Here is a 14,585-nt window from a genome sequence, read left to right as displayed (position 1 = left end):
AGGATTACTCTTAATCCAATTTGATTCATCACATGAATCTAATCCTCTTGGTTCATCATATGAACCTACTCTCCATCTATTTGTCCTTAGTGTGTGACCCTATAGGTTCTTGTAACGTTGGCAATGCCCCTAAACCCATTTAGGAGCATAAGTAATGAGCGGTATCTAGCAACACATCATTACTACCCAAGTTACAAGAATGTTGAGATCCAACATCACCTTGTGACTACTAATTGTGACTCCTCACAATATATGACAAGTGTCCTTCTATCCTAGACATCTAGATTGATCAATGTGAGGCATAGACCATGTCATCCTCTGACCAATCTAAATCTTGAACTCCAAGTAGACTCACTAAATCAAATGAGCTCAATATCTCATATTGACTCATTTGGGCATGGCCATGCACTTCGTGGTCTCACTCTATCAAGAATATCGATGTCTCTCCCGTCATATAGGAGGGATAGATCTCATCTACATCACTCACATCCCTCTGCATAATTCGTTACATACCCAGTAATCGCCTTTACAATCCACCCAATTACGGGTGACGTTTGACGAAACCAAAGTACATAATTCCTTATGTAGGGAACCATGGTGACTTCAGGTCTAAGGACTAGTAGTCATACTAATAGCCACATGAGAAAGTATATGACATTCATATAACAATCCATGATACTTTCTCATAGCGGGTCATTCAGTATACATTCTCCAATGCATACCCATGTGTCAACTTGATATCTCTATATCCATGACTTGTGAGATCAAGTCATCAAGTTGACCTACATGCTAGTCTTATTGCATTAACATTGTCCCTGAATGTTAATACTCGACTAGGAATGATTAAGAGTAGTGTTCCCTATATCATCTCACTATCGGTTCAACTAACCGATTGATATAGGTGAGAACCTTCTACTCAAGGACGCTATTATACTTAGTTCATTTGGCACAAATACAAGTAAGTATAATAACCAAAACAAATGCCTTTATTTATATAAGAATATGATACAATAAGTCCATAATACAATTATCAAATGATTGGCTCTAGGGCTCTAACTAACAATCTCCCACTAGCACTAGTGTCAATTAGTGTAGGCTCTAAGCCCCAATGACCTAGTGTGACCATCATGCTTCCTCTGTGCCAAAGCCTTGGTCAAGGGATCTGCGATGTTAGCCTCCGTAGGTACTCTGCATATCTTCACATCTCCTCTCTCGATAATCTCTCGAATGAGATGGAAGCGCCGTAGTATGTGTTTAGTCCGCTGGTGTGAGCAAGGTTCCTTCGCCTGTGCTATAGCTCCATTGTTGTCATAATAGAGCTCAATAGGGTCATCGATACTGGGAACCACCCCAAGTTCAGTGATGAACTTGCGGATCCAAATTGCCTCCTTTGCTGCCTCTGATGCAGTAATGTACTCGGCCTCTGTCGTAGAATCAGCTACTGTGTCCTGCTTCGAACTCTTCCAGCTCACGGCACCACCATTAATGCAAAATACGAACCCTGAATGCGATCGATAATCATCCTGGTCGGTCTGGAACCTAGCATCACTATAACCCTTTACAGCTAGCTCATCATTACCTCCATATATCAAGAAATATTCTTTAGTCCTTCTTAAGTACTTAAGAATATTCTTGACCGCTATCCAGTGAGTGACTTTTACCTGGATCTGACTGGTATCTGCTCGTCATGCTCAAAGCATACGAGACATCAGGTCGAGTACATAGCATAGCGTACATGATAGATCCTATGGCTGAGGCATAAGGGATCTGATCCATGCGGTCTCTCTCCTCTCTAGAAGAGGGATCTTGAGTCTTCGAAAGACTCACGCCATGTGACATCGACAGAAATCCCTTCTTGGAGTTCTTCATGGCAAACCGAAGGAGTACCTTGTCAATATATGTACTCTGACTTAGGCCAAGAAATCTCTTAGATCTATCTCTATAGATCTGTATCCCTAAAATGCGGGATGCCTCACCTAAGTCCTTCATTGAGAAGCAACTCCCTAGCCAGGTCTTGACAGACTGAAGCATAGGGATGTCCTTCCCAATGAGTAGTATGTCATCCACATACAATATGAGGAAAACAACTATATCCCCTACAACCTTCTTGTAGACACAAGGCTCATCTTCGTTCTTGATGAAACCAAACTATTTGATTGCATCATCGAATCGAAGATTCCAGCTCCGAGAAGCTTGCTTTAGTCCATAAATGGACCTATGCAGCTTGCATACTCTGCTAGTATGCTGTGGATCTACAAAATCCTCAGGTTGTGTCATGTACACATCCTCGAGCAGGTTTCCATTCAGAAATGCGGTTTTGACATCCATCTGCTATATCTCATAGTCATGGTATGCTGCAATAGCAAGCATGATCCGAATGGACTTAAACATCGCTATTGGAGAAAAGGTTTCATCATAGTCAATACCATGAATCTGTTTGAAACCTTTAGCTACCAAGCGACCCTTATAGATAAGTCCATCCATGTCAGTCTTTCTCTTAAAGACCCACTTACACCCAATGGGTTTTACCCCTTCAGGTGGATCAACCAAAGTCCATACTTGGTTGGTGTACATGGATTCCATTTCGGATCTCATGGTCTCTAGCCATTTCTCGGAATCTGGTCTCATCACAGCTTCTTGATAGGTGGTAGGCTCATCCTCTATGAGCACAACGTCATCATGGTCAGACAAGAGAAATGAGTATCTCTCAGGCTGACAACGTACCCTATCAGACCTGCAAAGAGGTATGTCTACTTGAACTGGTTATTGTTCCTCAACTCCTTGTGGAACAACATCATCCACAATACTTTGTGGTTCCAGTTCAACTTCCATCGAGGCTTCAGTGCTATTGTTCGTATCTTGAACTTCTTCAAGGTCGAACGTGCTCCCACTGGTCTTTCTAGAAACAAAGTCCCTTTCTAGAAAAACCCCAGTCTTTGCCACAACTACCTTGTGCTGACTGGGAATGTAGAAGTAATATCCCTTAGTTTCCTTGGGATATCCAATAAAATAGCACTTGTCGGATTTGGGTCCTAACTTGTCTGAGACTTGACGTCGAACGTAAGCCTCACAACCCCAAATCCTCATGAAAGACACATGGACATCTCTCTCAGTCCATATCCTATATGGTGTCTTTATCACGGCCTTGGATGGAACTCGGTTGAGTATAAAAGCTGCCGTGTCTAGAGCATAGCCCCAAAGGTATGCCGGAAGATCTGTGTGACTCATCATAGATCGTACCATATCTAATAGGGTACGATTCCTCCTTTCGGATACACCATTCCACTGTGGTGTTCCAAGAGGAGTGAGTTGGGATAGAATCCCACACTCAGCTAGGTAGTCACGAAACTCATGGCTAAGGTATTCTCCACCTCGATATGATCGAAGTATCTTAATACTCTTGCCAAGCTGGTTCTGTACTTCATTCTTGAATTCTTTGAACTTTTCAAAGGATTCTGACTTATATGTCATCAAGTACACATAACCATATCTACTGAAGTCATCAGTAAATGTGATGAAGTACCTATAACCGCCTCTAGTAGCGACATTGAAAGGGTCACATACATCACTATGTATGAGTCCTAACAAATCAGTCGCTCTTTCGCTGTGCCCACTAAAGGGAGTCTTGGTCATCTTGCCTAGTAGGCATGACTCGCACGTCTCATAAGATTCAAAATCAAATGAGTCCAGCAAACCATTCTTATGGAGCTGGGATAAGCGCTTGTCATTTAAATGACCTAAGCGATAGTGCCAGAGATAGGTTTGGTTCAGGTCATTTGACTTGAACCTCTTGGTATTTATGTTATAGATAGGGCTTTCAAGATCTAGAATGTAGAGTCCGTTCATCAGAGGTGCACTACAATAGAACATATCTTTTAAATAAACAGAACAACATTTGTCCTTTATAATAAAAGAGAAACCTTTCTTGGCCAAACAAGAAACTGAAATTATGTTCTTAGTTAATGCAGGCACATAACAACAATCATCCAACTCTAATACAAGCTCAGAAGGCAGAGATAGAAAATAAGTCCCTACAGCAACAGCAGCAACCCGTGCTCCATTGCCTACGCGTAGGTCCACCTCGCCCTCCGCCAATGCCCTGTTATTTCTCGGTATCTAATACCCATGATGAAAAAATAGATAGATTGACTTCTATAACATATATACCTGAAGTGGAAGTCTCACTTCGCTTCTTCTTAAGATCTTCCAGGTACACCTTGCAGTTCCTCTTCCAGTGCCCGGTCTGACCGCAGTGGAAGCAGGTAGCATCCTTGGCGACTCCTCCTTTAGGCTTCAGTGCCTTGCCTTTGCCCTTGGCTTGGGACTTTCCTTTGCCTTTGGGCTTGCCCTTGCCCTTGTGTTTCTGAACCATTAGAACAGAGTGGGGCTTTTCCTTCTTAAGGTTCAGCTCAGTAGTTCTTAACATGATAAGCAGCTCGGGTAGTGGCTTGTCAATTTCGTTCATATTGTAGTTTAGAACGAACTGACTATAGCTATCTGGCAAGGATTGCAAGATCAGGTCAGTGGCCAGCTCTTGGCCAAGCGGGAATCCCAACCTCTGTAGGTTTTCTATGTACCCAATCATTTTGAGTACATATGGGCCTACGGGAGCCCCATCTGACATCTTGCACTGAAACAGTGCCCTTGAGATCTCAAATCTCTCATGCCTTGCTTGTCCTTGATACAGTTGACGAAGATGTTCAACCATATCGTAAGCGCCCATTAACTCGTGTTGCTTCTGAAGCTCAGAGTTCATGGTCGCGAGCATTATACAGGACACATATAATGCGTCATCTTGATGCTTCTTGTAAACATCTTTGTCTGCTCGCGTGGCATTGGCAGGAGGAGCCTCCGAAATGGGCTGCTCCAGAACGTACAGTTTACGTTCATGGGTGAGAACTATTCTCAGGTTCCTGTACCAGTCCAGGAAATTTGCTCCGTTGAGCTTGTCCTTCTCAAGGACAGAACGCAGAGAGAAGGTGTTCGTATTCGACGTCATGGTTTATCTACAACAAAAAAATGCAAAAAATAAATATCATATTCTTTAAATCATTTAATTAGGCCTTTAACTAAATGATGCTCCCACTGAATTCTATAATTCATGTGGGACAAGATCCACATCATACTAACCCTTGAGTTAGCTTTGGCTAATACGCCCAAGACTTAGTATGATCAGTAGGTAACGATTTACCAATTACATCTCTATGCAACTCTTGTTTATAGGATCATTATCCGCAATTATATTAAAACTTGAGTTAGCTTTGGCTAATACGCTCAAGAATTAATATAAATGTGATTTATGTCCTATCTTTCCAACCATTGGAAGAATGCCTATAGTTGTACTCGATCCAACTGAGTTAACTAGGAATACTCAATCAAATTGAGTTTGTATTCGCTCATGCGTTGATAAGCGGGACCAAGATTGTCCCTCCGTACCCTACCAAGATAATATGTGTTGCTCTGCTTTGGCAGATTCAACAACACATGTGATCGAGGTAGTGATAGGTATCACGGCACGGTAGGCATTAGAGTTGACGTGATTTAGATCTAATCTAAACGATGATGCGTATCATATACTCGATAGATCTAATCTAATCGAAGGGTGCATCATGTGCACGACTTAGATCTAATCTAATCGTTAGACACTAATTAATTACTTAATCATGCATCACATATACACAAGCAATTAATTAAATTAATTTGTAATTAGTCATGGCCCTACTACGATCTTCTCAAGCCAATGAGAAGATCGGATGGTCAACCTAGGGTCAACAGCTTCTCAAGCTCCTCCCTTTGACCACCTGGTGTTGCTCGCGCCCTCCTCGTAACTCCGTCTCGAGTGGACCTTTGACGACTAGCTCCACAGACCACCGGAGGTCCTTTCAGCGTGCTTTGTCCTCACTCGCACGCACCCTGGAAAACTTCCCAGGAGGTCACCCATCCTCAGATTTCTCCAAGCCAAGCACGCTTAACTTTGGAGTTCTTTGAGTTTGGGCTTCCGAAAAGGAAGGTGCACCTTGGTGATATGGATAGTACCATCTAACCTTTTAAGCCATACTTAACCAGAATCTCAGAACCGGGGTATTACAATCACCCCCACTTAAAGACACAACGCCCTCGTTGTGTAACCAAGAATCACACCACAAACAAATCCCAGAATCTCCCTCACTAGGTGGTGCCCTGGGTGCTCCTGCCACAGGCGCACTCACGGTCGCAAGGTTGCTCTGATACCATCTGTAACGCCTCGGCCCTAGGCGGGCCCCACCCGAACCGAACCGGGAACGTTACCTAAATTGCTCATTGGGTTGACGACTAGCTCCACAGACCACCGGAGGTCATTTCAGCGTGCTTTGTCCTCACTCGCACGCATCCTGGAAAACTTCCCAGGAGGTCACCCATCCTCAAATTTCTCCAAGCCAAGCACGCTTAACTTTGGAGTTCTTTGAGTATGGGCTTCCGAAAAGGAAGGTGCACCTTGGTGATATGGATAGTACCATCTAACCTTTTAAGCCATACTTAACCAGAATCTCAAAACCGGGGTATTACACCTTCCACCGCTCCAATTTTGTACATTACAATTTTGAAACTCGAGTTACATTCGAGTCTAAACTAATTTACAACAAGAATATAAAATAGAGAAAGGCACGACGCGCAGGTCGCGAATAAAAATACAACACGCACATCACATCACGGCACGCAGGCCGTATTATGAATTACAACACATTTATTCCAATCCAATTGGGTCTTTTGGGCCATGACTATCACAAATTATACATAATTCTAAATTATGTATTTTTCTATAATTTTCTGCAATTTTAATACCAATTTTTACGAGTAAAAATTCTCGGCGGTCCCGTTTAGCGATTTTCGGGCGCAATCGCGGAACGAATCCCCTTGCGGGGCCAGGGGCAGCGCCCCTACCCGCGATCTAACCATCGCGAGGGTTCCTTAGCGATCCTACAACGCCTTAGCCCGCTGTCCCAAAAATTTTTGGGACGAAACCAAGCCGTTTTGGAAAAATCTTTCCGGTAGCCGAAGCCTACAAGTGTCGAAACACTTGTGCTTCGCTTCTACTAGAAAATTACTCATAAAAACCATAAAAAACCTAAATTTACAGAAAATCACAGAAGCTATATTTTTCATACAAATCAAAAATAAACTTGTACAAGTCTTTGCACGTGGCTCTGATACCACTGTTGAATTTTTCGGGCCGCGAAAACCTCGTTTTCGCGTTGCGGAAACCCCGAAAGCCCCAGCCACCAGATCCGTGCAAAGAAAAAATAAAATAAAATATGAGTATGAGTTTACAAACTCTAGATCTATACTAGATAAGAGTATTACCCTCGATGCGATGCCCTTCGCTATCCCGCTAGTCCAACGGCTTGCCGCATCTCAAGATTGTCAACGTAGACAATCCTCTACACGTATCCACACGAACACACTAGGTGGAGAAGGACCAAACAAAGGTGTGCTAGCACCTAGGGTGTTCGGCCAAGATAGGAGAGGGAGAGCAAGAAGAGAGAGCTCAAGGAGGAAGAAGAGTTGATTAGCTTTGAATGAAAAAAATGAAATCTATTCATTTTTGTGTGTGGCCGACCACAATTGTAACTCCATTACAATTAATGTGGTCGGCCACATTAAATGGAATGGAGGTTTGTAACCTCCATGATGTGGCACACACTTAAGTAACCATGATGATGTGGAGCATCATCATTGGTCCACATCTTGCCAACTCACTAATGAGGTGGCAAAAGTCAAGTCAAACTCGACTCTTCCTCTTCCTCTCAAGTCAAGTCAAACTTAACTTAATCTCTCTCATGGTTGATCTAATCCAACTATTTAATTCAAGCCAATTTAATATAATGAATCTAATTCATTTAATTAAATTGATTCAATGAGTCATAATCTAAATTAGACTCATTGAAAACATGAATCAACTCGAGTCCAACTCAATTAGCCCAATTAGGATTACCCTTAATCTAATTTGATTCATCACATGAATCTAATCCTCTTGGTTCATCATATGAACCTACTCTCCATCTAATTATCCTTAGTGTGTAACCCTATAGGTTCTTGTAACGTTGGCAATGCCCCTAAACCCATTTAGGAGCATAAGTAATGAGCGGTATCTAGCAACACATCATTACTACCCAAGTTACAAGAATGTTGAGATCCAACATCACCTTGTGACTACTAATTGTGACTCCTCACAATATATGACAAGTGTCCTTCTATCCTAGACATCTAGATTGATCAATGTGAGGCATAGACCATGTCATACTCTGACCAATCTAAATCTTGAACTCCAAGTAGACTCACTAAATCAAATGAGCTCAATATCTCATATTGACTCATTTGGGCATGGCCATGCACTTCGTGGTCTCACTCTATCAAGAATATCGATGTCTCTCCCGTCATATAGGAGGGATAGATCTCATCTACATCACTCACATCCCTCTGCATAATTCGTTACATACCCAGTAATCGCCTTTACAATCCACCCAGTTACGGGTGACGTTTGACGAAACCAAAGTACATAACTCCTTATGTAGGAAGCCATGGTGACTTCAGGTCTAAGGACTAGTAGTCATACTAATAGCCACATGAGAAAGTATATGACACTCATATAACGATCCATGATACTTTCTCATAGCGGGTCATTTTGTATACATTCTCCAATGCATACCCATGTGTCAACTTGATATCTCTATCTCCATGACTTGTGAGATCAAGTCATCAAGTTGACCTACATGCTAGTCTTATTGCATTAACATTGTCCCTGAATGTTAATACTCGACTAGGAATGATTAAGAGTAGTGTTCCCTATATCATCTCACTATCAGTTCAACTAACCGATTGATATAGGTGGGAACCTTCTACTCAAGGACGCTATTATACTTAGTTCATTTGGCACAAATACAAGTAAGTATAATAACCAAAACAAATGCCTTTATTTATATAAGAATATGATACAATAAGTCCATAATACAATCATTAAATGATTGGCTCTAGGGCTCTAACTAACACAAATGATGCACAGTTACAAACAGTGTCTCATCGTAGTGGGAGGGTTGTGAGGCCACCTGAGAGATTCATATTTTTGGGAGAGTCTTCGGACTTGATCCCGGGTAAACATGAACTTGATCCCCGGACATATGACGAAGCACTCTAAGATAAAGATGCAGTATATTGGCAAAAGACGATGAATTCTGAAATAGAATCTATGTATTCTAATAAGGTCTGGGATCTTATAGAACTACCAATTGGTGTAAAAGCCGTTGGGTTCAAGTGGATCTACAAAAGGAAAAGAGGGACAGATGGAAAAGTAGAAACCTTCAAAGCAAGGCTTGTTGTGAAAGGGTACACTCAGAAAGAGGGAATCGATTATGAGGAAACTTTTTCACCGATAGCCATGTTTAAGTCTATCCGGATACTCTTATCTATTGTCGCTCATATGGATTATGAGATTTGGCAAATGGATATCAAGATAGCTTTCCTTAACGGAAGTCTTGAAGAAAACATCCATATGAAGCAACCAGAGGGGTTCATTGAAAAAGGCAAAGAGCATCTAGTGTGCAAGCTCAATTGGTCCATTTATGGACTGAAGCAAGCTTCAAGATCTTGGAACATCCGGTTTAATGAAGTAATCCAGTCATATGGGTTTATTCAACGTTCGGATAAGTCTTGTGTATACAAGAAGTGTAACGGAAATGTGGTGGTATTTCTTGTACTATATGTAGATGACATTTTGTTAATTGACAACAATGTCAAAGTGTTATTGGACGTAAGGGTATGGTTATCCAAATAATTTGATATGAAGGACTTAGGAGAATGTGTACACATTCTTGGGATCAAAGTCATAAGGGATTGCAAGAAAAGAATATTGTGTCTATCTCAAGTTTCATATATAGATACAATCCTTGCTCGTTTTAGCATGCAAAACTCCAAAAAAGGTTTTTTACCTTTTCGGCATAGAGTAACTTTATCTAAAGAGATGTCTCCGAAGATATCAAAGGAGATAGAGGATATGAAGACAGTTCCTTATGCTTCGGCTGTGGGAAGCTTAATGTATGTAATGTTATGTACGAGACCAGATATCTGTTTTACCGTAGGCATGGTTAGCAGATATCAAAGTAACCTTGGACAAGGACATTGGACTGCTATAAAGCATATATTGAAGTACCTGAGAAGGACTAGAGATTATATGCTAGTTTACCAAGCAGACGATTTACTCCCTGTGGGTTACACGGATTTAGACTTCCAATCAGATAGGGACAATAATAAGTCTACATCAGGCTATGTCTTTACTTTAGGAGGTGGAGCTATTGCATGGAGGTGTTAAGCAGAAATCGTTTCAGACTCAACCATGGAAGCTAAGTATGTGGCAGCCTCTGAGGTAGCCAAAGAAGCTGTATGGCTTAGGAACTTCCTAATGAACTTAGATGTGATTCCTGGTTTGCCCAAAATCATCACAATTTATTGTGATAATAACGATGCAATTGCAAACTCGAAAGAACCACGAGCCCATAAGGCGAGTAAACATATAGAGCGCAAGTACCACCTGATACGAGACATCGTCAAGCGAGGAGAAGTTGTTGTCGCCAAGATTACATCAGCAGATAACTTGGTAGATCCTTTCACTAAGACCCTTCCGGCGAAAGCTGCTTTTGATTGGCATGTGGAGGGGATGGGAATCAGATGTATGGCAGCAGATATGACAGCTTAGTCTTTTAGTATAAGTGGTAGATTGTTAAAGTGTATACAAAAAGCCTAGCTTTTGTAAACATTTATTTTGAAATAAAGAATCACATTGGTAAAAAATGTCTACATTTATATGCTAAGTGTAGTTGTTCAATTAATTTATATTGTAGATAACATGGTGTGTGGTGTCAAACACAGAATATCATGTTATCAGTTCCTTATAAATTATAAACAGTAGCTCACGACTGAGATGGAAAGAAACAAACCATCAGAACAGTCGTAGTGTAATTATGTATTAGTTTATCTTGACTATATAATTACACTAGTACACTCTGAGTGTATTGAGCAGGATCATTTAAGGTAAGTTCTTTTTATGCTGACTTAATAAAAGAATAAGACCTTAGTTGTTATGGAAGTGTGTGCTCTTAATCTTAATATAATAACAAGCACATATATTTAATATTCAGTTCTTTAACTTAACAAAGGGTGAGATTTAGCTCGATAAATCAAAAGGCCCGATAAGTTGGGAAATAATATTACTTATAGTGTGTGTTGTTGATTATAGAAGGAAACTGTGTCCTAGAAATCTAGGTTGATAAATGTCCCCAAGAGGAGCTCATAAGGATTGTCATGTTAAACCTTGCAGGTGGACTTAGTCCAACATGACAATAAGGTTAAGTGGTACTACTCTTGGACTAAGATATTAATTAAAGAGAGTTGTCAGTAACTCATTTAATTAATGGACATTCGACATCTTAGACACAGGGAGACTAACACACTCATAATAAGAAGGAGCCCAAAATGTAATTTGGAATTGGTGCGGTAGTTCAATAATGATTCTTTAGTGGTATGAATTATTATTGATGAAATTAAGTTGGGTGTTCGGGGCGAACACGGGAAGCTTAATTTCGTCGGGAGACCAAAACCAATTCCTCCTCTCGGTCACTATCGTAGCCTCTTGTATATAGATAATTATACCCACCGCATACCCACCTTTCTACCCACCTTGAGGTGGTCGGCCAAGCTAGCTTGGAGCCCAAGCTAGGGCCGGCCAAAGCTAAGGGTGGAGCCAATTTAAGGTGGCCGACCAAAGCTTGGATCCCAAGCTTAGGTGGTCGGCCACTAGAAAAATAAAAGGAATTTTATTTAAAATCTTTTCTTATGTGGATATCATGGTTTTAAAAGAGAGTTTAAAATTTAAATCTTTCCTTCTACAAAAGATTAAGTGAAAGATTTGATATCTTTCCATATTTGTAATTAAAAGGAAGATTTTATTTTTTTGATAAAACTTTCCTTTTTTGTAACCATGTTCATGATTTAAAAAGAGAGTTTTAAAATTAAATATTTCCTTTTATAAGTTTCTACAAAAGATTAAGAAAAGATTTGATATATTTCCTTATTTGTAAATTGAAAGGAAGATTTTAATCTTAGAGAAAACTTTCCTTTTTGGAAATCATCCACATGTTTTAATAGAGAGATTTTAATTTATAAAATTTCCTTTTATAACCAACCATGAAGGGAAAAATTATTAGAGAAATTTTTATTAAAATTTTGGAAGCAAATTAGGAAGTTTTAATTTTTATGTTATTCAAACTTTCCTTGCTTGAAGCTATGAGGTGGCCGACCACTTAATATAAGAAAAGGAAATTGTTTTAATCAATTAAAATTTTCTTTTCGTGGCAAAGAAAATAAGAAAGTTTTTATTTAAATTTTCCTAATTTGCCAAGACCAAGGATTATAAAAGAGAGGGAGGGGGTGCCTTCATGAGACACAACTTTATTCTATTTTCCTCTCCTCTCTTCGTTGGTGGTGGTCGGCCATAAGTTCCTTGCTCTTCTCCTTTTCTCTTCCTCCTTGGTGGTTGGCGACATCAACACAAGAGGAGTCCTTGGTGGCCGGTTCTAGCTAGAAGAAGAAGGATAGAAAGGAGGCTTTGCTCTTGCATCCCTTAGAGCTTGAAGGTTGGTGGCCGAATCTTGCAAGAAGGAAGGTGTTGGTGGTTCTCATCTTGGTAGATCGTTGCCCACACAATGTCCGAGATAAGAAGAGGAATACGGTAGAAGATCAAGAGGTTATTGCTTACAAAGAAAGGTATAACGAGTAATTATTTTCTGCATCATACTAGTTTTTCTTTGTATGAATTCCAAATATAAGAGGCTAGTGATTCTAGATTTTCGGATTAGATATTCAAAGTTGTGTTTCTTTTGTTTTGTTTTTTCGAATTTGTGATTCGATTGTTCCTTTTGATTAAACCTAGAGTTATATAAGGAAATTAAATATTAGGTTTTTTTAAAAGGCTTTGTCTAGGCGGTGGTGGATGATCCCATACCCAAGAAGGCCTAGTGCCTCGCCATGCAGTCCTGGAAGCCAATTATAGAAATTAATATTTAATTGAATTTATAACATAGGTGGATTTGGATCACAATGTTAAGCATCGTTTGCGATCCAAGTCTAAACCATTAAGAACAGATAAGTTAAATTTGGAATCAATAATGTTAAGTTTCGTTTGCGATTCCGAATTTAATTTCTAAAGAACACAATAGGTTGTTAGGAAAGATTCAGGACTTGTACAAATTTTTTATACAATGGAACCGGTATGATCTTCCTAGGACCAACCAACAGTGCCATCTGTTGTGTTTTTTTGGGATATGGTACTCACCAGAAGAGGTATCGATGTTATGATCCATTGACTCGCCGTACATATGTTACTCTGGATGTTACCTTCATGGAATCTAAATTATTTACTCCCCCACTACTTCCCTTCAGGGGGAGATGGTATCAGAAGGGACTACGCGGCTCTCGTATGACCAACTAAATGAAGCAAGCATTCCACTTTCTGACTTAAGAGAAACAACAAAAGAAACAACAAATTATTCGGAAGATTGCCCAGGAGGAACCACTCCCTATCCGGGTGACACAGTAAAGCTGCCGGACGAATCTCACTCTGGCCCGAGCAATACCATGGAAGTACCTCTCGAGACCCCTCCCTCGCCAGTATCCACCAGCCTATCTCCTGAGAATATCATTGAGGTACATCCTTATGCTAGTGATAAAACTACTATTGTTGGCTATGAATTACCTTTTAGGCACAATAGGGGTAAACCTCCAAACCGGTACTCTCCTGAAGGAAATACCAGGTAGTCTAAATATCCTATTGCAAATTATGTATCTACGCTAAGATTATCCGACTCTCTAAAACACTTTGTATCTGAACTATCTTAAAATCAAGTTCCTACAAGTGTAGAAGAGGCATTGGGAAATCCTAGGTGGACTTAAGAAATGGAAGAAGAGATGACAGCGTTGCTTAAAAACAAGACATGTACGCTAGTATCACTACCAGAGAATAAAAATATAGTGGGATGCAAATGGGTATTTTCAATCAAATATAACGCCAATGGATCGATTGAGAGATACAAAGCAAGGTTGGTAGCGAAAGGCTATACACAGACATATGGTTTAGACTATCAAGAAACTTTCTCACCAGTAGCAAAATTAAATATTGTCAGGGTACTGTTGTCTCTTGCAACAAATCTTGATTGGCCTTTACATCAGTTTGATGTAAAGAATGCTTTTCTCCATGGTGACCTAGAAGAAGAAATATACATGGAAGTGCCTCCAGGTTATCAGGTAGATACTCAAATTAAAGTGGTATATAAGTTGCAAAGAACGCTATATGGGCTGAAGCAATCTCCTAGAGCATGGTTTGGTCGTCTAACTACTACCATGAAAAGATATGGGTTCAAGCAAAGCCACTCAGACCACACATTATTCTTAAAACATCATCAAGGTAAGATAAATGCTCTAATAGTATATGTGGATGATATGATCATTACAGGAGATGACTCAGAAGGAATGGCTAATTTAGAAAGAAGGTTTGCCACTGA

The sequence above is a fragment of the Zingiber officinale genome, chromosome 4B (assembly GCF_018446385.1).
Source record: "Zingiber officinale cultivar Zhangliang chromosome 4B, Zo_v1.1, whole genome shotgun sequence".
NCBI classification, from domain to species: Eukaryota; Viridiplantae; Streptophyta; class Magnoliopsida; order Zingiberales; family Zingiberaceae; genus Zingiber; species Zingiber officinale.
Note: the sequence above shows the minus strand (reverse complement) of the source record.